The 24,451-nt window shown below is 46.7% G+C and overlaps 1 protein-coding gene and 1 long non-coding RNA gene across 22 annotated transcripts in view; one reads left to right on the top strand and one right to left on the bottom strand.

The window, feature by feature from the left end:
- Window positions 1-8,840, bottom strand: part of GRIK4 (glutamate ionotropic receptor kainate type subunit 4) — a 635,671-nt gene extending 626,831 nt beyond the window's left edge. For 10 of the 21 annotated variants that reach the window (XM_088800776.1, XM_074321326.2, XM_088800775.1 and 7 more), the window contains exon 1: window positions 8,302-8,839. The gene's annotated coding sequence lies outside the window, so the exon portion shown is untranslated. Of the gene's footprint in view, window positions 1-8,301 lie in introns of all 21 variants that reach the window. The other 11 variants (XM_074321322.2, XM_074321318.2, XM_074321325.2 and 8 more) reach the window with 6 other exon arrangements.
- A 9-nt stretch (window positions 8,841-8,849) lies between these two features.
- LOC148757267 (uncharacterized) lies at window positions 8,850-12,179 on the top strand. Its single transcript, XR_016022333.1, has 2 exons — window positions 8,850-9,486; window positions 11,596-12,179. It is a non-coding gene; the product is annotated as an uncharacterized LOC148757267 (long non-coding RNA).
- Window positions 12,180-24,451: the final 12,272 nt, after the last annotated feature.

The following is a 24,451-nucleotide window of genomic DNA, read 5'->3' as shown; positions in this document are numbered from 1 at the left end:
ATGTCTCCTTATGTGACCTCTGTGGGCCTCAGTTTACTCATTTGTAAAATGAGACAACTATAGTCCCTACTTCACAGCTTTGTCAGAAGGTCAACTTAAGGCATATCAAGCATCTAGAACATAGTCAGTGCTCAGTAATGTCCCCTTTCAGAATATGGGGCAGAGGAGCAGGAGCAGAAGGAGGAGGCAGCTGAGGCTGGATAACTAGCCAAGCAGTTTCTGTCTGTAGACAAGACGAGAGCAGCTGGTGGGGTGCTGAATGAATGATCTCAAGTTCCTTCCGAGAATAAGAGTCTACAATTCACTAAACCTCTCGGGGTTTCGGTTTTCCTAGCAATAACCTCGGCATTACCCTTACTGGACAAACACTGCTTTATTCTGTGTAATAGTCTCAACCTCTGGAAGAGCAGCTGTACCCAAGGACCTCTGCCTCCACCATTTGTGCAGGCCGCTGGTGGCCTTCAGAAGGTGCCGGGTGTGTTGACCGAGCCCTGGGTTGGGGGCAGGAGTCCTGGATCCTGATCACACCTCCCAATCAAATAACTCAATGGTTTTCAGCTCGTTCCTGAAATCCTGAGCGTCTGGGACAATAATCCCCACGTGCCCTACCTCTCAGGTCTGTGACCCAGTGAGAGCCTCAGGAGAGGGGCAGAAACCACCAAGAGCATCATAAGCCTTCGAATGTGTGCTATCCACCAGGAGGTGGCGTTAGCAACTTCAACTTAAGGGCAGGCTGTGCTTAAGGAGTCTTGGCAGGGGTGGGAGGCAGGAGAAAAGCTCCACCACCTCCCCTCAGGAAATGATGCCATTAGGGGCTTCTGGCCCTCCCTCTACTCAAGCTAGCCTTCTCTACCTCTCAAAAAGCCTCTGCTGCCTCCAGAAAGAGAGAGGCCCAATTTCCCATCTGGTCCCTAACCTCACCAGGGACATTCTTCTGTCATGATCTTATGAACTGCACAAGGCCAGGGCGATGCTGGAAAGATCAGTAATAACCACAACTGTAATAGTAGTGCCCCATCAGATTTCTTCCAGAGGTGACCTGACGTGACTCTGAACATCCAAGACCCCAGTTAGACCCCCCTCCTGATAACCTGGGCAGCCATGACAGCCAGCTGGGCCCCAGGGCTGGTGACTGGAGGGGATGGTGACTCGACTGACCCTGGCCTGGTCCCGGCAGGGCAGGGCTGCTGTAACCTCACCTGAGCTCCATTAGTGCTCAGACTTTGTGGCTCATGAGAGGGTTCCATCAATGCTTCAGCTCAGTGCCTTTTTCTGACCTCCAACCTAGTCTCGTCCCTGCATGGCCTCCATGTTGGAAAAGATTGGCATATGATTCAGGGACCACTGCTTGGTGTGGTTTCCAGTTGATTCCCCAATATTGCCAGTGACCGCTCAGTTAAGGGTCAAAGAAATCAGGCCAAGGAAAGATAAGCACCAGAGTGTGTAAAGGGTCCCCTGGCCTCACCATGCCTGGCCTCCTCGCCTATAAGAAGAGGAACAGAAGTGGTGAGGTACCCAGAGGGGAAGTCAAGGAAATTAGGAGAGGGTCCGTGCATATTTCACATAATCTGTGTGTGTGCACACATGGGCCTGCACCCACACATGCACACAGGAATTCTTATTAACAGAATTTTAAAACAGATCACCCGGGTGTAAATTCCAACTCTGCTTCTTACTAGCAACGGAATTTGGGGGTAAGTAATCATCTCCTCTGAATCTCAGCCTCCTCACCTAGTAAACAGGTATGATAACGGTACCTTAATCTTACTAAGAGGATGACCTAACATAACATACCTGCTGAGATTCAGAGATAGGTATTATGCTCATCAAACTCCTGGTCCAAAGCCACATCCACGGGAAGAGCTGGGCTTTGAATCCCAAGTGATCTGATCTGGGAATAGCCGACCACTACACCACACAGCCTCTTGGCGAGGAAGGGACACCCCACTCAGGCCACCCAGCCAGGCAGAAAGAAGCAGAGAGCTGTCCCCCAAAAGGGACAACAGCACTTCACTCCTTGAACTCAGTCTCCCTATTGGGAAGTCTCGCTGGGCTGGAGAGCAGAAACCACCTCAGCACCCCCATATAGGCCTCCATGCTCCACAACTTCTTAAACTTCCCTGTTTTATTAAGTGTGCCTTGTAGCCAGTCCCTCACTTACACATCTTAACATCCCCTGGGCTATTAATTTCTCGTTGTATCAAATCCGTCTCCTTTGAGTCTGGCCCTTAAACTCCAACTCTAAACTTGTGTTTACTCCAAGGCCACTCTCCAAGGCCACTTCTATGAACCTCCTGTCCCGGGAGGAGTGGACAGGAGGTCACTCCCTTCCCTGCTCCCTTCTCCAGGAGCCTTCACGTGATTATCTCACTTGAATCAGGGACTCTGTGAGGTAGAATTTATTATACGCCCCTGTTAGTAGAGAGGAAACTGAGGCAGCAATGAGTAGCCTGGGTTTCCTGTTCCCAAGCCAGCTTTCTTCTGCTGATCCACGACATACCAAAGAAGACCCGGAGACCCAGCACACCCCAGCTTCCATTTCAGCCTCTCTGTGGCCACAATATGCCACAGCACCCCAAACAAGGATAACCACCACCCTCTGTTTTGCTCTGCTTCCTCTAAGCAAACTGCTCCCTGAGAAAAGCCTGAGGAGAAGGAAGGGCCAGGAGCATGAGAGCTCACTTCCAGGTGAGGGGCAGGGGCTCACAGGGGCCTGCCCAAGGCCTCACACAGTGAATGGCAGGTCAGCCTCAAAGTCAGGATTGAGTGACAAAGTGAGATAGTCTGGTTAGCTTCGGGACTCGCCACCCCCTACACCCACACCTCCCAAACCCTGCAGCTCAGGCCCCAGAAACCCTGGAGAATAGCTGGATTCACAAGATGGCACCAAGTGGGTGGATACAAAAGCAATCAGGAAAGTGCAATCTTACTTACAGAAGGTCCTGGGACACCCTAATCCCAGAAGCTGAAGGCCCACGCAACCTTCCTCTCCCTTCCTCACCCCCATGTTCTACGAACTTATCTCTGTAACAAACATTTGCTAAACATTAGTTGAGGCCACTTAAATAAGACAAATGTTTATTTAACACCTACACTGCAAGGTACTGGGAATATGACTGACCTTAAGCAAAGCAGGTGTGGGGGCCCGGCCCTCTTGGAGGTAAACTCCATTCCTGGTCCCCTGGAGGTGACAGGCACACATGAGTAACTTCAAGCGCAATGAGTGCTGGGTTCCGGGGTCCCTCTGCCATGAAGGGAGGGCAGAGAGGGCTCACAGAGGTTGGGGAGGGGAAATTCAGGCATCAGAAATGCCAAAAGCAGCCCCCTCTGCAACACATGGCCCGAAGCACATGCCCTCGCCCGAGACTGCTCAGCTGCTGTCCAGGAACTCCCCCGACCATGCATGCCCCATGGCCAAATGCTCCAGTACCCCCATCACAGCACGTCTGGAAACAAACTCAGCAGCTTTCCCACAGACCCCCATCCCCTTCTGGTTTCCCCTTTTCTGAAAGTGGCATCACAATCTCCGTAGTCCCCTGGGCTAGAAATCTCAAAGTTCTTGCTGACACTTGCTGCTCCCCCATCTGCTGTTCCCAATCGGTCAGCAAGTCCTGCTCTTCCTTGGAAATGTTACTCAGTGCGCTCCCCTTCTCCCTGCCCTGGACCCCTCTCTGGGCACTGCACGGAGCTGCCCGAGGGTCCTCAATGCCTCCCCAGACCGGAGGCACCAACCTGATCTTCTTCTCTATGGCTCTCAAGGCCCTCCTGCTTTAGGCAGCGTATGCCCTACCCCTCCACCCTTAACCCCAAACCGGGCCCTTCCTTCACTTGCCTCACCCAATCCTCTGCCTGTGCAGCCCCTCCTCACCAGTGACGTCCTTCCCCCTGTCACGGTCCCAGCCCCGTCTGCCCGCCTGTTTGGCTGTTTGGTGGCCAGTGCACATCAACACATGCCTGACCATGTGGTGGGTCCTCCTTTTCTCCCCACTCACATCATAAACCTGCTGAAGGACTAGAGCCCTGCCTCAAGATGTTCCTGACTACCCAACCCCTGCTGGATTGATACATTTACTTTTAATGGGTTGTTATTTAAGAACACCTGTGAGGAATCTTTTTATAAAGAGCCTCTCCCTCCCGCTTTCAGGCCCAAGAATAGGCGAAGGAACTGGGGTTCTTGAATGCTCCCCGGTCTGTGAAGTAGCATGGAGTCGCAGTGCAGGACCCCCTATGGGCCCCCTTTCCTCATCTGTACAAATGGAGATGCTCACACCTAACTCATGGGGAAGCCGGGATGACTGAGTAGAACAAGCAAAGTGCTCAGTGGACACAATGTTAAATGGATTCCCTCCTTCCTTCCCATAATTTACCTTGGTGGTATGAGAGTTGTTTTGTTCGCATTGGAGGCATACCCTATTTTATGCAACCAAATGTTACAATCAAGTAACAACTGTTTCTTAACATGTTCCCACTATGAGCAGGGGCCAATTTGTGGGGTGCAGAAGGAAAACACTTGCTCTTGGTTAGGAGCCCGGGATGAGAAAAAGGGCACCAGACAAAGGTCTTCGCTCCTCAAGGGACTCACTATCTGGGTGGGGAGACCAATGGAGATAGATAATCATCAGTAGTGGGCGGGAGCAGGAAGCCAAAACAGTGCTACAAAGAGGCAGTGTGGAAGGAGCCCACACAGGGGTGCTCAGTGGGCACCCGCTGGGCGGCCCTTGACACTGACAAGTCATATTCCCATCCCACTGACACTGTTGCTGAAACAATGCTTTCTGGCAGGTGCGATTATCCCCATTTTACAGGTGAGGCAAGTGAGGCTCGGGCAGGGTAAGCAATTTGATCAGTCACTCCGGGAGTGACAGCAGGATTGGAACCCAAGTCAGTCCAACAATTAGCAAACACTTCCTGCTGGGACCTAAGGATGGGGGTCTTGGGGGCAATTCCCAGGAGGAGGAAAGAAAAGGGCCCTGAAGAGGGTGTCAAGTGGTGGTGTGAAGGTGGGCAGAGGATTACATCCAGAGACATAAAGCTGGGGCCAGCCTGTGAATGGCCTTAACCTCCAAGATGCTGCATGGGAACTCTTATCCAGTAGCCCAGGGGGCCCATTCAGGCCTCTTGAGATTGGGTCACGTGTCATAAGCACCTTCCTTTACAGGAAGGCAGGTGTGGTCTCAGGCTGCCCAGGAAGGAGACAGTGTTACCATAACCCGGGGGTGGACCACTAAAACCCCAAGTGGGGACAGTGGCAGAAGGAAAGGAAAGGTCAGACAAGGCACCAGAAGTCCTCGAAAGAGCTGAGAGGGCTGAAGTGATAGGATAGGAGAGTGGATGCGGGGAAGGCAAGGGAAGAGGGGGCACAGCGGTCCCCAGGCCAAGCCTCATGGCCCAGACAACCTGGAGCTCTCTCCGCATGAGGGCGTCAAGAGCAAGAGCTGGTTCAGGGTCAGGGTGGCTGGACATCCTGGGTGCTGGGGCAGCCAGTCTACGCGCTGAGAGAATGCAGAACCAAGAATTAGCCAGACCCCAGACAATGAGCCGGGGTGGGGAGCCAACCCTTCTGCCCCACAGAGAGGAGAAAGTGTTGAGCTGACACAGGAAAAGCTTGAAGAACAACTGAAGCATGGGATGGGGAACAGGAAGGAGGACCAGCTTAACGCGTACCGTAGCAGCAAAAGAGCAATGGCCTGGGAGTCCAGAGGCCTCGGGTATGGATGGCTTCAGAGCTCTGGACAAGTCGTCTCACCTGCGGGAGACTCGGTTTCTGGGAGACCAAGAACACCTTCTCACAGGGTGGTGGTACACATCAAATGGTAGTAGGGCCCTAGCAGACTTCAAGTTAAGTCACTTTTCTAAGAAGCATTTGGAAAACTTTGGAGCTCAGTATACACATAAGGGAGTCGCACTGTGCAGAAGTAACAAGAGACGCTTTCTTCACACACATGTTCACCACTGCCCACCCCACCAGCCGCACAATCCTGGCTCCCTCCTCGCCACTCCTCTTGTTTTTCCAGCCTTTTTTCCCCTCTCACCCAAGACAGGTCTTCCTGCCTTCTTCCTTCCTTCCATCATGATCAGGCTGAGGCCTGCTCTCCAAGAGCCCCTGCCTCCCAGCAACGAGGACCTTCTCCCTGGAGCCTCCACTTCTCTCCCACTACGCAAAAGTTCCCTCATTGTCTTCAGGGAAAACAAACTGGCAAGGCAGTCCAAGAAGCTGACCCAGTCTCCAGAAAAAACTTTTGGTGCTGGGGAAAATGTCAGTCAATGGTCAAGATGCCTTCGGAGCAGGGGGATGGAGAAAACACACACACAAAAAACAGAATTTCCTCTCAACCCCCCTCCACTAACCGCCGCCTCTTCCCCACCAGGTATTCCCCAGAGCTCTGAGGCCAGAGCTCCTGGTGGCAGGTCCAGAAACGACTGGGGGGCAGAGCTGGTGAGGCAGGCAGAAGCCAGTGGGCAAGCCCGGGGCCCAGCTCCCTACAGAAATCTTGCTCTACAAGAAATGAACAAAATATGGAAAATTAAAGAAACCCAGACACTATAATATGTGCCTTTTAGAGTCACTGTCCAAAGGGCGTGACCTTGAAGAACACATCCAGCCAGTGAGGAAAATAATACACCTGATTAATGATGAGACATGAGCTGCAGCTTCAGCGAATACAATCAGCCTGATGATGCCCAGTGGAGTTCCGGGGGCTTCCTTCCAGGGTGGGACCGGAACACAGCTGACCTCTCCAGGCCCCTCACCTCTATCACATAAGCACAAACACTAAGGAAGTTAAGCTGGACCAGAGTTCTCTCTCGGATGACCACTGCCAACCCAGACAGCCTCTATCCCAGGGGATACCACGCCAGCTGTTGGCAGGTGTTCCTGGAAGTATCACTGTCACCTGGGTGACTCACAGGAAGCTTAAGCGAAGGTAGATCTCTTTGTTACTGGCAGGGCGCAGTGCTCTTGGCCAATCCTAAGATGCCCACCTCCTGGCAAAAGGGCCCGACAGAGCCGAGAGCTTTCCTCCTCTTTCCAGACAACACAGACCCTTGGCATACATGCCCAGGAGAGCCACTGGAGGGAGGTGGCACCCTGTGGCATCCCCAGACAACAGCACCAGAAAGAACGTGGCAGCACAGAGATACCAAGAGCTGTGCAGCCAAAGGTCCAATAGAGGAAAAGCTCTGCTCATTGCCCCATGCCAAGCAGGCCAGAGGGCCCTGGGCCAGCCCCCCACCACCGCCTCCACCACCCAAAAGGCCCTGGGACAAGATTCCCTGGGCTCCCACTCCTCCACTCTCTCTTCAGTTTGAGGGATCCAGGGAAAGAGACACAGGTGCTTTCAGGGCCTTGAAAGCCCTGTCCCAGGTGTGGCAAGCTGGCCCTCCACAGGGCCAGGTCCCAACAGCTCAACTCTCTGCCAGTAGTCACTGGAGACAAGGTCAATCAGCTCCCCTCCCCCTCTCCTACCCTATCAGGACCCCATATGAAGGTCTCTAGAGTTCTTCCCTCTCATCCCTCCCACTCCAGTGAAATAGGATGGGATCCATGGAAGCGCCATTAGTCCAGGGAAAGAAAGTCGTTTCTGATAGGACTCTGGGTCCCCCAAAGCGAACTGCGGCGTGCAGTGTGTGTGTGTGTGTGTGTGTGTGTGTGTGTGTGTGTGTGTGTGTGGTGGTGGTAGCCAGAGTCCAGTGCAGGGACAGGGGGCGATAGAGGCAGATGTCAGTGAGGAAAGGGGGAGGGGACTTCTTGGGATCCACGGCTGAGCTGGGATGGGGGCCTGTAGCCCGGCAACCTGGTGACCAGAGAAGCTGAGGGTGACGGACAAGGGGTGGGGGAGAAGGGCCAGTGTGGGAAGGGGCCACCATCCCTGCAGGGGGCAGAAGAAGGCTGGGAGTTGCAAGGGGGAAGGAGGAGGACCGGAACCGGAGGATCTCGAGCCGGAGGAAAGGATGCGGAGGGGCCAGATGGGGATGGGGACTGGAGGAACTATGGGAGCAGAGCCATGGGGACGAGCCCAGTCGGGAGAGGCAAGAACAGACTGCCTGAAGGCGGGAGAGGGGGAGGAACGGCGCAGGGGCGGGGCGGGGGACGGGGGCAGGGTGCGGGGCAGCGGCCCCAGGGGAAAGGAGGGACAGAGACTTCAGGATAAAGGTTACAGGCGCGGGAGAGGGCGCGTGCAGGATGTGCGGCATGGAGGGGACGCGGCGCCGCCTCGTAGCCGAGGTTCGGTCAGGGGGTGGGGGAGAGTGTATGCGGGGGGGGGGGGGGGGAAGAATCATCGCGGCCCTCCCTGCCCTTACCTAGCCTGCTCCGCACTCCAAGATGGGAAGGGGCCGGGCTGCTCCGCCTGCTGCCGGGCTGCTGTTTGTCTTTTCTTCTTCCGCAGCAGCTGCGGCGTCTCCGATCAGATCCACAAGCAGCTGGAGGTAGAGAGTCTGTGTCCGGCGGAGAGCGAGCGGGAAGCCGGCAGCGCCGGAGGAGCGCGGCGGGGGCGCAGGGCGCCGCCCTGCGAGCAGCGCCGGAACAGCGGCGGCCCGTGCAAGCTGGCCGATGGGGGTGGGGATGGGGCGCCCCTTGGGGCCCGGCCTCCCGCACTCCCTCGCCACCCCCTGGGTGCCTTGCTCCTTGCGCCAGGAACACAGGCGCGAGAGGAGCGGGGCGGCGGCGGGTCGGAGCGGCCGGTGGCAAACTTGCTGCCTCCCCGGGGGGCCGAGGCAGAGCGACAGGCGCCGGGCTGGGGACGCAGCGCCAGGCAGGGGCGCGAGGGCCGCACGCGGCCGAGACGCCGCGGGACGAGGTGCGGGAGCTGCGGTGTATCGACCTCCGAGGGCCCCGGGCCCAGCCCGCACGCTGCGCCGCCCTACGCAGAAGGGCAGCCCCTCCACCATCCCAGCTCCGGCCCGCAGGAGTTATAGCCTGGCCAGCTTCGACGGGCAAAGGGCGCCTCCTGGTGGGATTTTGGGGAACAGCGCAAGGGCCGAGCGTGCCCTGTTACCAGAGACTGGTGGAGAAGATGGAGACCTGAAGGTTTCATGGGGAGAGAAAAGACCAAATTGTTCCAGGAGGCTGAAGAGAAACAGCTTGCATTGAGTAGTTCCAAGGCAGTATTTTATGAATATAATCGTCTTGGGAGGAGCTGTCTTTCTCATGTTGAGAATGAGGACCCCAAGGCTAGGAGAGGCAAAGGGACCAGTTCAGCAGCCCAGGGCTCCAAGTGAACAAGGACCACCCCAAGTGAGTGGCAGGATCAGGAGGGCAACCAAGCTTTCTGACGCGCAGTCGGTGCTCATTTCCTACACCACAGCTGCCCTAAGGTGGAGGCTGAGGAACGGGGATCCTGAGGAAGGAGGACGAAGGACATGTGTCCTCCTCAAACATTAGTTCCTCTTACCCATCCCACGGGGGTCTCTGTCTTGGGCAGACAAGGGAACGGATCACCTCCGTGCTCTTCCCACTTCTCTGCCACGCAGGCTGCAGGGATGAATGTGAGTGACAAGATGCCTGTCTTCCCATCTCCCACCCACAAACACTGTGTTTGATGAATGCTCCTTAGGGAAAACATGGTTTAGTACCTACTGTGTGCCAAGACTGCAGCACTTACCCAAGCATAGTTTCCAATAACCTTCACATTAACTTGTTAAGGTGACACGACCCTATTTTCCAGACGGGGAAGCCTGCTAAGATTTAAGATCACCTGTAAGCCAGGCACACCCTGGGGGTGACTAGGCTACACACAACTAATTTCTAAGTCCAGCTCTAAACCCTCACACTAGGCTTTGTTTGCAAAATGGGCGAGTGGCAGCATGGGCCAGGCAGAGGGTACACTGGAGAAGTGAGTGGCAGCCCTGGGACGCTGGGCAAGCAACTGCACCTGCCTTGGCTTCAGTTTCCACATGTCTAGACGTGAGGGAAGCAGAATAGTCTCTGCTTAGACGTGAAATGTCTCTAAAGTTCCTCCAAATTCTGAAATGCCAAGCATGGGTCCTGGGCCCGTTTTACTAGAAGGATGCAAGATCAGCAGCAAGACTATGGAGGCCTAAGTGTTAGGGAAGAAAAATACTCTCCGAGTGAAACGCTTCATCTTATTCTTTTCCCTGGCGAGCTCATCCTCTTAACAACGGAAGTAGAAGGAGCCTTTGGCAAGGTCAGAGAGATTGCTCATGGGGCTGGAGGTAACCTTGCCTGTGGCCTAATGAGGACCCCGGTTTCTCCCCTTCCTGCACAATCTTGTGACTTTCTTTCCCTTACTTAAGGTCTCTGTGCCTAGAAGCAAGGAGCCCTCTACAAGTCCGATGGTGGGCAACAATGCCAGAGAAGCCTGCCTTTAGCCCCACTCACTTTCCTGTCTCTTCCATCTGCTACTAGCTGCTGAGTTCTTTTCCGTACTCACTGCTTGCTCTCCACTTTCTCTATTCCTGAATATCACTGCTGCTTGCCAATCAAACTTTAATCCCAGGCAAGCAAATTTCCCAAGCTCAGCTGGGGGTGGGGATCAGGTGGGGCAGTCAGTCCAGATCATTTTTGGATTCCACAGCAGGGATGTGTCAGAGTGGTGTGAGGCTGGCCCATCTGAACTATTTCTGAAGCTGCTGCCTGGAGTGAGGAAGCAAAAGGGGTGGTAAATGGGGCTCCCTCCCCTAAAACCTCTCATCTGAAGCACCCCTCACAGCTAGCTGCTGTACGGTGCTAGAAGGAAAGGATTCAGTGTGCTTTGGCCTCGTGGTCTGAACTGTTTGGTGGCTGTAGCCCCCCAGAAGGAGTTGGGTTTCCTGGGTTTCTTTTTAGCTTCTTCCTTCTTTGTTTTTGCCTCAGGTATATTCTCCAAGAATACTTGATCTTTAAATTTACCTACCATGTCTTTTCCAAAGGTCCCTTTGAAGGTTCATCACAAGTTCATAAAGAATGCACTGCATAGATGGGGCCGACCGTATGTACACAGTGACTCAGCGACTTGTCCTCACTTTGCTTAGTGGCACATGCCATCATCATGTCCCCATCTCTTATTGCAGTAGACATTCTAACTGACCTCCCTGCCTTCAGATTGGCTTCCTCCAACACAACGACAAGTGGCTGCCGGAGTGATAGATCTAAAACCCGCTTTACTGCTTCACACTCTAGCTTACAATGCTTTCACGACCCATGTGGCCTATAAGGTAAAATTGAGTCCAGACTCCATAGCGCAGCATATAAGCTTCCTGCTTCTGCCTCGCCCATTTTCTACCACCGCTCATCTCATACTCCATCAATACCAAACTGCTTATAGTTAGTTTTCTGGTCCTCCCATTCGATGCCTCTGTGCCTTTAACACGTGGAATTCTGCCTGGAACCCCCACCGCCCTGCACACACAGAGAGATACATACGTTCACATTTACCTTTCAAAACTCAGTTTAGGAATCTTCTCCTACTAGGACTTTCTCCTACCCTGCTACTATCTGGTCCCTTCCCAACAGAATTCGTTACTCCCTTCACTAGTCTTCTCTTGTACTTAAGGCTTATGGTTACTTACTTGGTTCCTGTCTGCTTTCACTAAAAGACTGTGAACTTGTGCTCCTGGATTTATTTTTAGCTTCTCCCTTCTTTGTATTTGCCTCAGGTATAACCATGAAGCAGAAACTTGCTCTGGAATGTACCTACCATCGCTTTTCCAAAGGTACATTTGAAGTTTCATCACAAGTACATAATGAGAGTATGAACTTAAAAAAAAAAAAAAATACTACATTAACAGCACAACGCCTGGTATAATAGGTACTCAGTAAATGTGTTGAATGAATGCATGAACCAGCATGGAGTAAGGGTTACTGGGGTCTGCAATACTGGAAAATCAAATTTGCTTCTGTTGTCAGTCCAAATAAGCCAGACCTCAGTGGCAATATGAGACCACTGGTCCCCACCAAGCTTGCAGCCTTTACAAACCTCAGCTGAAGTTGTGGGTCACATCTGAGGGACTTGAGGTTGAAGGAACACAAGAGCCTGACACTGAATGTCCTTATTGCCACACAGTATGAAAAAGCAGCAATCCTGCCACAGTACGACATTCAAACTCCAGATGAAATGAAAATAATTCTCTGTCCTTCTCGTCACCTGTTTGGGGGATAAATGGTTGATTTCTAATGGATAATGTCTAACAGAACCCATTTAGAAGCATAACAGAAATTAAAAAGAGAACTCTTCTCTGATTTTACTTTGATTTTTACTCATGCCTTAAAGGATACAGTAAGCAAGGGTTTTGCCTAATGACACTATAGCCAAATGTTGACAAAGAGCAAATGTATATGTGGGTGGGTTTCGATGTACAAGGCTTCCAAGTCTCATAGTCACATATTGCTCAGCCTAGCTGGCTGCAAAAATTATGTCTCATGTTAAAAAGCCCCACCTCCACTTGACAACCATGTTATAACCCTGCTCCTTTCCCCCACCGTCTCTTATCTCCGTTTTATCAGTCTAGGCGTAAAGAACACTGCTCACACTGAAATGAAAACGTAAACTTGGTCAAATGACAACCTCCCTCTCATTATGCAGCCCTGCTCCCGTCACTAATGTGAGAACCTGATTCATTCCTACTACGTGTCTCAGCTTCCATTTACTAGTCTGCAGAGGAGTTAAGCTGCCATGGCCATTAGTTCTTCTTCAAGAAATCTTTGGTGCCCATTATGTGCCAGGCACTGGAGACAAAATAGAAAACAAATCCAGGGCTTGGCATCTTGGAGTTCACAGTCGAGTAGCATATATCGTAGAGGTAGGGCATTCTCCTTCTGACAATTTTGGCCCATTCTGACATCAGGTATTTTCTGTACGATGTTTCACACACAACAAACTCAGTTACATAGCCATAGTCGAGGCTGGCAGACTGGGTGCAGGTGGATGGCAGACTGAAGGGCATGAGGTAGATGGCAATTCCAGAATAGGGACCCAGGGCCTCCAGCACACAGTGGTTTGGGTATGCACCTCGAATTCTCAGCTTGTATCTTCTGCAGGCCCCCACTGTAGTGGAGGCAGGCCACACTGGCTGCACCTATGCGGGGAAGGGGGCGTAAAGGCCGTCACTGGTACCAAACTGCAGTGGTACTATGGTTTGCTCACTTCTCTTTTTTTTTTTTTTTTTTTTTTTGAGTGTTAAATTCCTTTTTTATTTTAACTACTATTAAAATTTTTAAACTTCTTTTACCATTTTTCTTTCCTTTTTAATTAAAGTTTCTGGGGTGACAATTGTTAGTAAAGGTACATAGATTTCAGGTGTACAATTCTGTATTACATCATCTATAAATCCCATTGTGTGTTCACCGCCCAGAGTCAGTTCTCCTTCCATCACCATATATTTGATCCCCTTTACACTCATCTACCACCCTCCCTCCCCACTTACCCTCTGGTAACCACTAAACTATTGTCTGGGTCTATGAGTTTTTGTTTCTCATTTGTTTGTCTTGTTCTTTTGTTCTTTTTGGTTTATATACCACATATCAGTGAAATCACATGGTTCTCTGCTTTTTCTGTCTGACTTATTTCGCTCAGCATTATACTCTCAAGATCCATCCATGTTGTCACAAATGTGACAACATCTTTTCTTACCGCCGAATAGTATTCCATTGTGTGTATATACCACAACTTCTTTATCCATTCATCTATCGAAGGACATTTTGGTTGTTTCCATGTCTTGGCCACCGTAAATAAAGCTGCAATGAACGATGGGGCACACGTGTCTTTATGGATAAATGTTTTCAGATTTTTTTGGTAGATAACTAGTAGTGGGATTGCTGAGTCATACGGTAATTCTATTTGTAATTTTTTGAGGAACCTCCACACTGCCTTCCATAGCGGCTGCACCAGTCTGCATTCCCACCAACAGTGTATGAGGGTTCCTTTTTCTCCACAGCCTCTCCAACACTTGTTACTATTGGTCTTGTTGATGTTAGCCATACTGACTGGGGTGAGGTGATATCTCATTGTGGTTTTGATTTGCATTTCTCTGATGATTAGTGATGTTGAGCATTTTTTCATATGTCTATTTGCCATTTGTATGTCCTCTTTGGAGAAATGTCTCTTCAGGTCCTCTGCCCATTTTTCAATTGGGTTGTTTGTTTTTGTTGTTGTTCAGTTTCATGAGTTCCTTGTATATTTTGGGTATTAGCCCCTTATCGGAGGCACTGTTTGCAAAATTCTTCTCCCATTCAGTTGGTTGCCTCTTTATTTTGTCGGTGGTTTCTTTTGCTGTACAGAAGCTTTGAAGTTTGATACAGTCCCGTTCATTTATTCTAGCTTTTACTTCCCTTGCCTTTGGAGTCAAATTCATAAAATGCTCTTTGAACCCAAGGTCCATAAGTTTAGTACCTATGTTTTCTCCTATGCAGTTTATTGTTTCAGGCCTTATCCATTTAGCTCTTTGATCCATTTTGAATTAATTTTGGTACATGGTGACAGATAGCAGTCCACTTTCATTCTTTTGCACGTGGCTTTCCAATTCTCCCTGCACCATTTATTGAAGAGGCTGTCTTTTCTCCATTGTATGTTTTTTGCTTCTTTGTCAAAAACTATCTGTCCATATTTATGTGTGTTTATTTCTGGGTTCTCAATTCTATTCCATTGGTCTACGTGTCTGTTTTGCTGCCAGTACCATGCTATTTTGATAATTGTTGCCCTGTAGTACAAGCTAAAGTCAGGGAGTGTGATACCTCCAGCAGTGTTCTTTTTTCTTAAGATTGCTTTGGCTATTCGGGGTCTTTTGTGGTTCCAAACAAATCTGATGATTTTTTGTTCTATTTCTTTAAAAAATGCCATTGGGATTTTGATGGGGATTGCATTAAATCTGTACATTGCTTTGGGTAATATGGCCGTTTTAACTATGTTGATTCTTCCAATCCATGAGCACGGAACGATTTTCCATTTCTTTGTGTCTTCTTCAATTTCTTTTAAAACTGTCTTGTAGTTTCCAGCACATAGGTCTTTCACATCCTTGGTTAATTTTATTCCTAGGTATTTTATTCTTTTTGCTGCAATTGCAAAAGGAATTGTTTTTGTATTTCTGTTTCTGAGATTTCATTTTTAGTATATAGGAATGCAATGGACTTTTGTACGTTGATGTTGTAGCCGGCCACATTACGATATTTGTTGATTGTTTCTAATAGCTTTTTGGTGGAGTCTTTAGGGTATTCTATATACAGCATCATGTGATCTGCAAAGAGTGACAATTTAACTTCTTCATTCCCAATTTGGATGCCTTTTATTTCTTTCTCTTGCCTGATTGCTCTGGCGAGGACTTCCACCGCTGTGTTGAAAAGCAGAGGTGATGGGGGACAGCCCTGTCGTGTTCCTGAACGTAGAGCAAAGGGCTTAAGTTTTTCTCCATTAATTATGAGATTGGCAGAGGGCTTGTCATATATGGCCTTTATTATGTTAAGGTATTCTCCTTCTATACCTATTTTATTAAGCGTTTTCATCATAAATGGATGTCGTATCCTGTCAAATGCTTTTTCTGCATCAATTGATATAATCATATGATTTTTGTCCTTTATTCTGTTTATGTGATGTATCACAATGGTGGATTTGCGTATGTTGAACCACCCTTGTGCCCCGGGGATGAACCCCACTCGGTCGTGTTGAACAATCTTTTTAATGCATTGTTGCATTCGATTTGCTAGAATTTTGTTTAGGATTTTTGCATCTGTATTCATCAGAGATATTGTTCTGTAGTTCTTTTTTTTTTTTCTGTTCTCCTTGCCAGGTTGTGGTATCAGGGTAATGTTGGCCTCATAAAATGAGTTAGGGAGTACTGTCTCTTTGTCAATTTTTTGGACGAGTTTGAGCAGGATTGGTATTAGATACTCTTTGAAGGTTTGGTAGAATTCACTAGTGAAGCCATCTGGTCCCGGACTTTTGCTTTTGGGAAGGTTCTGGATGACTGATTCAATTTCGTTACTGGTGAACGGTCTGTTTAGATTTTCCAGTTCTTCATGGTTCAGCCTAGGAAGGCTATATGTTTCTAAGAAGTTGTCCATTTCTCCTAGGTTACTGAATTTGGTGGCATATAGTCCTTCATAGTATTCTTGGATGATCCTTTGTATTTCTGTGGCATCCATGATAACCTCCCCTGTTTCATTTCTGATCTTGTTTATTAGTGTCTTCTCTCTTTTTATCTTAGTGACTCTAGCCAAAGGTTTCTCAATTTTGTTAAGCTTTTCGAAGAACTAGCTCTTTGTCACATTAATTTTTCTATTGTCTTTTTGCTCTCTATTTCATTTAGTTCTGCTCTGATGTTTGTTATTTCCTTTCTTCTGCTGACCTTGGGTTTCACTTGTTCTTCTTTTTCTAGTTCTTTAAGGTGTAACATTACTTTATATTTTTGGGGTTTTTCTGGTTTTCTGGAGACTTTTCACTATCGTTCTGAGCTGTCTTGTGCCTTGGTTATTCATGGAAATTAATAATTTATTATTTCTCTCCCTAGACATCTATAGGAGTGGCTTCTGTAACAGTTTCATTGTAATAGGTCTTTCTTTTGTTTTCCAGTATTTGTTGGTGGAATATTGTTGTTTTCTTCTCTCCGACTGGAGACTTTTTTTCTCACTGACACTGTAGTGCTATGTTTTCTCTGCACTATTCCAGCTTTTCACACAATGGGGATATTCACAGGGAGACTTTTCCTCTGTTGACAGTTCACCCGGGTCATAGGGCACAGTGTCCATGTGGGTATGTGGAGTGCTTTTGAAGTTCCAAAGCTCTTCCTTCACCAGATTCAGAGCCCATGTGTCTCAGCAGCTCTGTTTCCTCCTGCAAGGATACGCCCACATAGGTGGAGACAGGGGCAGGGTGAGTTGTGACAAGAGGCCCAGAGCAATGGCAGCGACCACCACCACAGCCAGTCCTGCTTCCACTGCTCCCTCCCCTTTGCCAGAACTAGTTGGGCTGTGGATCTTTGTCTGCGGACCATAGTTCTCAGAACAGCAAATATTCTGTGGTTTGATCTGATACTGCTACTGTTCCGCTTCTAGCACCTGACAGTTGGGGGCAGGGCGAGCTCTGGGAGGATACGGAGAGGTCGTGTACTTCCGTGCCTAAGGCTTCCGATCTCTGCTCGCAGTGAGGGCTTAAACCACCGTTTTCAGCCTTCTTCCCTCAGTCTTTGCTTCAAGGTCTCTGTCATGAGCGTTGGGTTTAGCCGTGTTATATGCTGTCCCCTCAGCCCTGTGGGCCATAAACGGAGCCCTAGCAGTCTGAGTTCTTCCCTTTCCCACAGCTGCAGTAGTTCTGGATTGCAGCGAGTTAAGAGCACTGAGGTAGGTCTGTGTCCTGTGCCTGCGCGGTACTGTCTCCATGCTTCTCCCTTCCCTCATCCCTGCTCGCACAATTCACCCACCTTTAGGTGAATTCAGTAGTGGGCCTCTTCGTCTTGCCTGTCTGCTGTGCAGGGAGTCCTTTGTGGATTTATAGTTGTTTGATTTGTTGTAAATTCTAGGGGAGATTTACAGAGGCTTACCTCACGCCGCCATTTTGATGACGTCCTCCAGTTGCTCTTGTTGTTGGAGGTTGAGAAGGAAAACAATGAAAAGGTAAAAAAAATAAAATTAAATTTAAAAAAGCTTCTGTACTCCTTGCTTAACATTTTACCCATTTGACTTAATTAATCTTCACGCCTTCTCAGTGGTGTTTGGCTGGTGTCTTACATGCAGCATGTTTCCCACCAGGAGGCAGAAGCCCCAAGTGTTAACTTGGCATTGCTATTTCCTTCCTTAGTGGTTTACATCTATACCATGGTGTGATAGAATCTACTCAGACTGTGAGTTCACATGAGGAAAGGTGGATGTGACAGTATGAAACCCACCACAAATAAAATGCTACTTTTAGAAGTGAGCACATGGATGTCATCAAAATGGCGGTGTGAGGTGAGCCTCTGGAAATCTCCCCTGGAATTTACAACAAATTAAACAGCTATAACTCCACAAAGGACTCCCTGAACAGCAGACAGACAAGATGAAGAGTGAGACTACTGAGTTCACCTAAAGGTGGGTGAATCGCGCGAGCAGGGGAGGAGAGAAGGGAGAAGTGCAGAGACGGAGCCGCGCGGGCACAGGAAGCAGACCTAGCTCAGTGCTCTGAGCTTGCTGCATCCCGGAACTACCACAGCTACGGGAGAGGGCAGAACTCAGATTGCTAGGGCTCCACTTATGGCCCACAGGGCTGAGGGGGCAGCATATAACACGGCTGAACCTAATGCTCACGGCAGAGACCTCTGAGCAAAGACTGAGGGAAGAAGGCTGAAAACGGTGATTTAAGCCCTCACAGCTGAGCAGAGAACAGAAGCCGTAGGCACTGAGACTGGCCACCTCCTCCCTACCCTCCCAGAACTTTCCCCACTCCACCTGCCCAGGACTAGAAGAGGAACAGTAGCAGTGTCATAGCAAAAGAAGAGCATATTTGCAGTTCTGAGAACTGTGGGCGGCAGACACAGATTCGCAGCCCAACTAGTTCCGGCAAAGGGGCAGGAGATATGGAAGCAAGATTGGCCATGGTGGCAGTTGCCACCATTACTCTGGGCCACCTCTCACAACTCATCCCACCCCTGTCCCCACCTAGATGGGCGGATCACTGCAGGAGTAAACAGATCTGCTGAAACACACGGGGTCTGAATCTGGTGAAGGAAGAGCTTTGGAACTTCAAAAGCTCTCCACATCCTCATAGGGACACAGGGCTCTATGACCCAGGCAAACTGTTAACAGAGGAGAACCCTGCCTCCCACGGAATCCCCCCATTGTGTGAGAAGCTGGAATAGTGCAGAGAAAACATAACACTATAGTGTGAGAGAGAAAAAAGGGATGCAGTCAGAGAGAAAATAAAAAAATTCTACCAACACATACTAGAAAACAAAAGAAAGACCTCTTCCTATCAATCTGTTGCAGAACCCACTCCTGTAGGTGTCTAGGAAGAGAAATAATCATTAATTGCCATGAATAACCAAGGCACAAGACAGCTCAGAAAGAAAGTGAAAAGTCTCCAGAAAATGAAGTTAAAGATATGGAAGCATGTGACTAAAATGACAGAGAAATCAAGTTTGCAGTTCTGAAAAAACTCAACGAGATACAAGAAAATACAGAAAGGCAGTTTAATGAACTCAGAAACACAATCAAAGAACAACATGAACATTTTATGAAAGAGACTGAAATTTTAAAAAAAGAATCACATAGAAATTCTGGAGATTAAGTACTCAATAGAAGAAACTAAGAATGAAAGAGCCACTTTTGGAAGTAGAGTTGAACAGATGGAGGAAAGAATCAGTGACATCGAAGATAGAAACCTGGAAATTACACAGATGGAAGAAGTAAGAGACTTGAGACTGAAAGAAATGAAAGAACTCTACAAGAACTTTCTGACGCCATCAGAAAGAACAATATAAGAATAATGGGCATACCAGAAGGAGAAGAAAGACAGAAGGGAACAGAGAATATATTCAAACAAATTGTTCATGAGAACATCCCAAACTTCAGGACAGAACTGTATCCTTGAATCCAAGAAGCAAATAGAACACCTAATTACCTCAATCCCAACAGGCCTTCTCCAAGGCACCTTGTATTGAAGTTGTCTAAAATCAACGACAAAGAAAGAATCCTCAAGGCAGCCAGGGAAAGGAGACGGTAACCTACAAAGCAAAGCCCATTGGATTATCATCAGATTTTTCAGGAGAAACTCTACAAGCCAGGAGGGTGTGGAACCAAATATTCAAACTATTGAAAGAGAGAAATTATGAGCCAAGAATAATATATCCAGCAAAGATATCCTTTAGATATGAAGGAGGAATAAAGACCTTTCCAGACTTACAGAAGCTGAGGGAATTTTCTAATACACGACCTGCAGTACAAGAAATACTAAAGGAGGCTATTTGACCACCACCAACAGGGACAATTTGTGGCAACCAAAACATAAAAACGGGGAGAGTAAAGGCATGAACCGAATATGGAATGGAGAAAGTAAGCGTGATGAAGAAAATGGAATACTCTAAATATCAAACTTTCTTTTACATAAATTTAAGGGTAAGCACTCAAAAAAAATCCAGAACTGAAATATATATTGTAATAAAAGAAGAAACAGAGGGAAACGTCATAGAATACCACCAAACAGAAATAAAAGACAACCACAAAAAGACAAAGAAACAATGGAGACACAGCCTTACCAGAACACTAAAGATAGAATGACAGGAAATCCTCACATATCAATAATCCCCCTAAATGTAAATGGACTGAACTCACCAATAAAAAGGTACAGTGTAGCAGATTGGATCAAAAAACTAAACCCAACCATATGCTGTCTCCAAGAGACACATCTCAGCTACAAGGACAAGCATAGACTCAAAGTGAAAGGGTGGAAATTGACATTCCAAGCAAATGGTACCCAGAGAAAATCAGGTGTAGCCATAATGATATCAGATGAAACAGACTTCAGGGTGAAAAAGATAACAAGAGACAAGGATGGACATTTCATAATGGTAAAGGGGACTATACAACAAGAAGACATAATAGTCATCAATATTTATGCCCCAATCAGGGAGCACTGAAATACACCAAGCAACTACTAACAGAACTAAAGGGAGAATTGGACCAAAACACAATTATACTAGGGGACCTAAATACATAATTGACAGCTATGGATAGATAATCCAAACAGAAAATAGATAATGAAATAGCAGCCCTAAATGACACAGTAGATGAAATAGACATAGTTGGCATATATAGAGCACTTCATCCTAAAATATCAGACTATACATTTTTTTCTAGAGTACATGGAACATTCTCAAGGATAGACCATATATTGGGACATAAAACTAACCTCAGGAAATTTAAGAAGATTGAAATCATACCAAGCATATTCTCTGATCAGAAAGCTTTGAAATTGGATATCAACTGCAAAAAGAAAGCAGGAAAAACAAATACATGGAGATTAAACAACATACTTTTAAAGAACGACCAGGTGAAAGAAGAAATTAGTGGACAGATGAAAAGATACATAGAAACAAATGACAACGAAAATACATCCTACCAAAATTTTTGGTATGCAGTGAAAGCAGTTTTAAGAGGGAAATTTATATCATTAAAGGCCTAGCTCAAGAAACAAGAAAAACCCCAAATAAATAACGTAATGTTACACTTAAAGAACTAGAAAAAGAAGAACAAGTGAAACCCAAGGTCAGCAGAAGAAAGGAAATAACAAACATCAGAGCAGAACTAAATGAAATAGAGAGCAAAAAGACAATAGAAAAATTAATGTGACAAAGAGCTAGTTCTTCGAAAAGCTTAACAAAATTGAGAAACCTTTGGCTAGAGTCACTAAGATAAAAAGAGAGAAGACACTAATAAACAAGATCAGAAATGAAACAGGGGAGGTTATCATGGATGCCACAGAAATACAAAGGATCATCCAAGAATACTATGAAGGACTATATGCCACCAAATTCAGTAACCTAGGAGAAATGGACAACTTCTTAGAAACATATAGCCTTCCTAGGCTGAACCATGAAGAACTGGAAAATCTAAACAGACCGTTCACCAGTAACGAAATTGAATCAGTCATCCAGAACCTTCCCAAAAGCAAAAGTCCGGGACCAGATGGCTTCACTAGTGAATTCTACCAAACCTTCAAAGAGTATCTAATACCAATCCTGCTCAAACTCGTCCAAAAAATTGACAAAGAGACAGTACTCCCTAACTCATTTTATGAGGCCAACATTACCCTGATACCACAACCTGGCAAGGAGAACAGAAAAAAAAAAAAGAACTACAGAACAATATCTCTGATGAATACAGATGCAAAAATCCTAAACAAAATTCTAGCAAATCGAATGCAACAATGCATTAAAAAGATTGTTCAACACGACCGAGTGGGGTTCATCCCCGGGGCACAAGGGTGGTTCAACATACGCAAATCCACCATTGTGATACATCACATAAACAGAATAAAGGACAAAAATCATATGATTATATCAATTGATGCAGAAAAAGCATTTGACAGGATACGACATCCATTTATGATGAAAACGCTTAATAAAATAGGTATAGAAGGAGAATACCTTAACATAATAAAGGCCATATATGACAAGCCCTCTGCCAATCTCATAATTAATGGAGAAAAACTTAAGCCCTTTGCTCTACGTTCAGGAACACGACAGGGCTGTCCCCCATCACCTCTGCTTTTCAACACAGCGGTGGAAGTCCTCGCCAGAGCAATCAGGCAAGAGAAAGAAATAAAAGGCATCCAAATTGGGAATGAAGAAGTTAAATTGTCACTCTTTGCAGATCACATGATGCTGTATATAGAATACCCTAAAGACTCCACCAAAAAGCTATTAGAAACAATCAACAAATATCGTAATGTGGCCGGCTACAACATCAACGTACAAAAGTCCATTGCATTCCTATATACTAAAAATGAAATCTCAGAAACAGAAATACAAAAACAATTCCTTTTGCAATTGCAGCAAAAAGAATAAAATACCTAGGAATAAAATTAACCAAGGATGTGAAAGACCTATGTGCTGGAAACTACAAGACAGTTTTAAAAGAAATTGAAGAAGACACAAAGAAATGGAAAATCGTTCCGTGCTCATGGATTGGAAGAATCAACATAGTTAAAACGGCCATATTACCCAAAGCAATGTACAGATTTAATGCAATCCCCATCAAAATCCCAATGGCATTTTTTAAAGAAATAGAACAAAAAATCATCAGATTTGTTTGGAACCACAAAAGACCCCGAATAGCCAAAGCAATCTTAAGAAAAAAGAACACTGCTGGAGGTATCACACTCCCTGACTTTAGCTTGTACTACAGGGCAACAATTATCAAAATAGCATGGTACTGGCAGCAAAACAGACACGTAGACCAATGGAATAGAATTGAGAACCCAGAAATAAACACACATAAATATGGACAGATAGTTTTTGACAAAGAAGCAAAAAACATACAATGGAGAAAAGACAGCCTCTTCAATAAATGGTGCAGGGAGAATTGGAAAGCCACGTGCAAAAGAATGAAAGTGGACTGCTATCTGTCACCATGTACCAAAATTAATTCAAAATGGATCAAAGAGCTAAATGGATAAGGCCTGAAACAATAAACTGCATAGGAGAAAACATAGGTACTAAACTTATGGACCTTGGGTTCAAAGAGCATTTTATGAATTTGACTCCAAAGGCAAGGGAAGTAAAAGCTAGAATAAATGAACGGGACTGTATCAAACTTCAAAGCTTCTGTACAGCAAAAGAAACCACCGACAAAATAAAGAGGCAACCAACTGAATGGGAGAAGAATTTTGCAAACAGTGCCTCCGATAAGGGGCTAATACCCAAAATATACAAGGAACTCATGAAACTGAACAACAACAAAAACAAACAACCCAATTGAAAAATGGGCAGAGGACCTGAAGAGACATTTCTCCAAAGAGGACATACAAATGGCAAATAGACATATGAAAAAATGCTCAACATCACTAATCATCAGAGAAATGCAAATCAAAACCACAATGAGATATCACCTCACCCCAGTCAGTATGGCTAACATCAACAAGACCAATAGTAACAAGTGTTGGAGAGGCTGTGGAGAAAAAGGAACCCTCATACACTGTTGGTGGGAATGCAGACTGGTGCAGCCGCTATGGAAGGCAGTGTGGAGGTTCCTCAAAAAATTACAAATAGAATTACCGTATGACTCAGCAATCCCACTACTAGTTATCTACCAAAAAAATCTGAAAACATTTATCCATAAAGACACGTGTGCCCCATCGTTCATTGCAGCTTTATTTACGGTGGCCAAGACATGGAAACAACCAAAATGTCCTTCGATAGATGAATGGATAAAGAAGTTGTGGTATATACACACAATGGAATACTATTCGGCGGTAAGAAAAGATGTGTCACATTTGTGACAACATGGATGGATCTTGAGAGTATAATGCTGAGCGAAATAAGTCAGACAGAAAAAGCAGAGAACCATGTGATTTCACTGATATGTGGTATATAAACCAAAAAGAACAAAAGAACAAGACAAACAAATGAGAAACAAAAACTCATAGACCCAGACAATAGTTTAGTGGTTACCAGAGGGTAAGTGGGGAGGGAGGGTGGTAGATGAGTGTAAAGGGGATCAAATATATGGTGATGGAAGGAGAACTGACTCTGGGCGGTGAACACACAATGGGATTTATAGATGATGTAATACAGAATTGTACACCTGAAATCTATGTACCTTTACTAACAATTGTCACCCCAGAAACTTTAATTAAAAAGGAAAGAAAAATGGTAAAAGAAGTTTAAAAATTTTAATAGTAGTTAAAATAAAAAAGGAATTTAACACTCAAAAAAAAAAAAAAAAAAAAAAAGAGAAGTGAGCAAACCATAGTACCACTGCAGTTTGGTACCAGTGACGGCCTTTACGCCCCCTTCCCCGCATAGGTGCAGCCAGTGTGGCCTGCCTCCACTA

Source organism: Rhinolophus sinicus, chromosome 9 (assembly GCF_057876585.1).
Source record: "Rhinolophus sinicus isolate RSI-liver-muscle chromosome 9, RSI-T2T, whole genome shotgun sequence".
NCBI classification, from domain to species: Eukaryota; Metazoa; Chordata; class Mammalia; order Chiroptera; family Rhinolophidae; genus Rhinolophus; species Rhinolophus sinicus.
The sequence above is the reverse complement of the archived record's forward strand: the minus strand, read 5'-3'. Positions and strand labels throughout refer to the sequence as shown.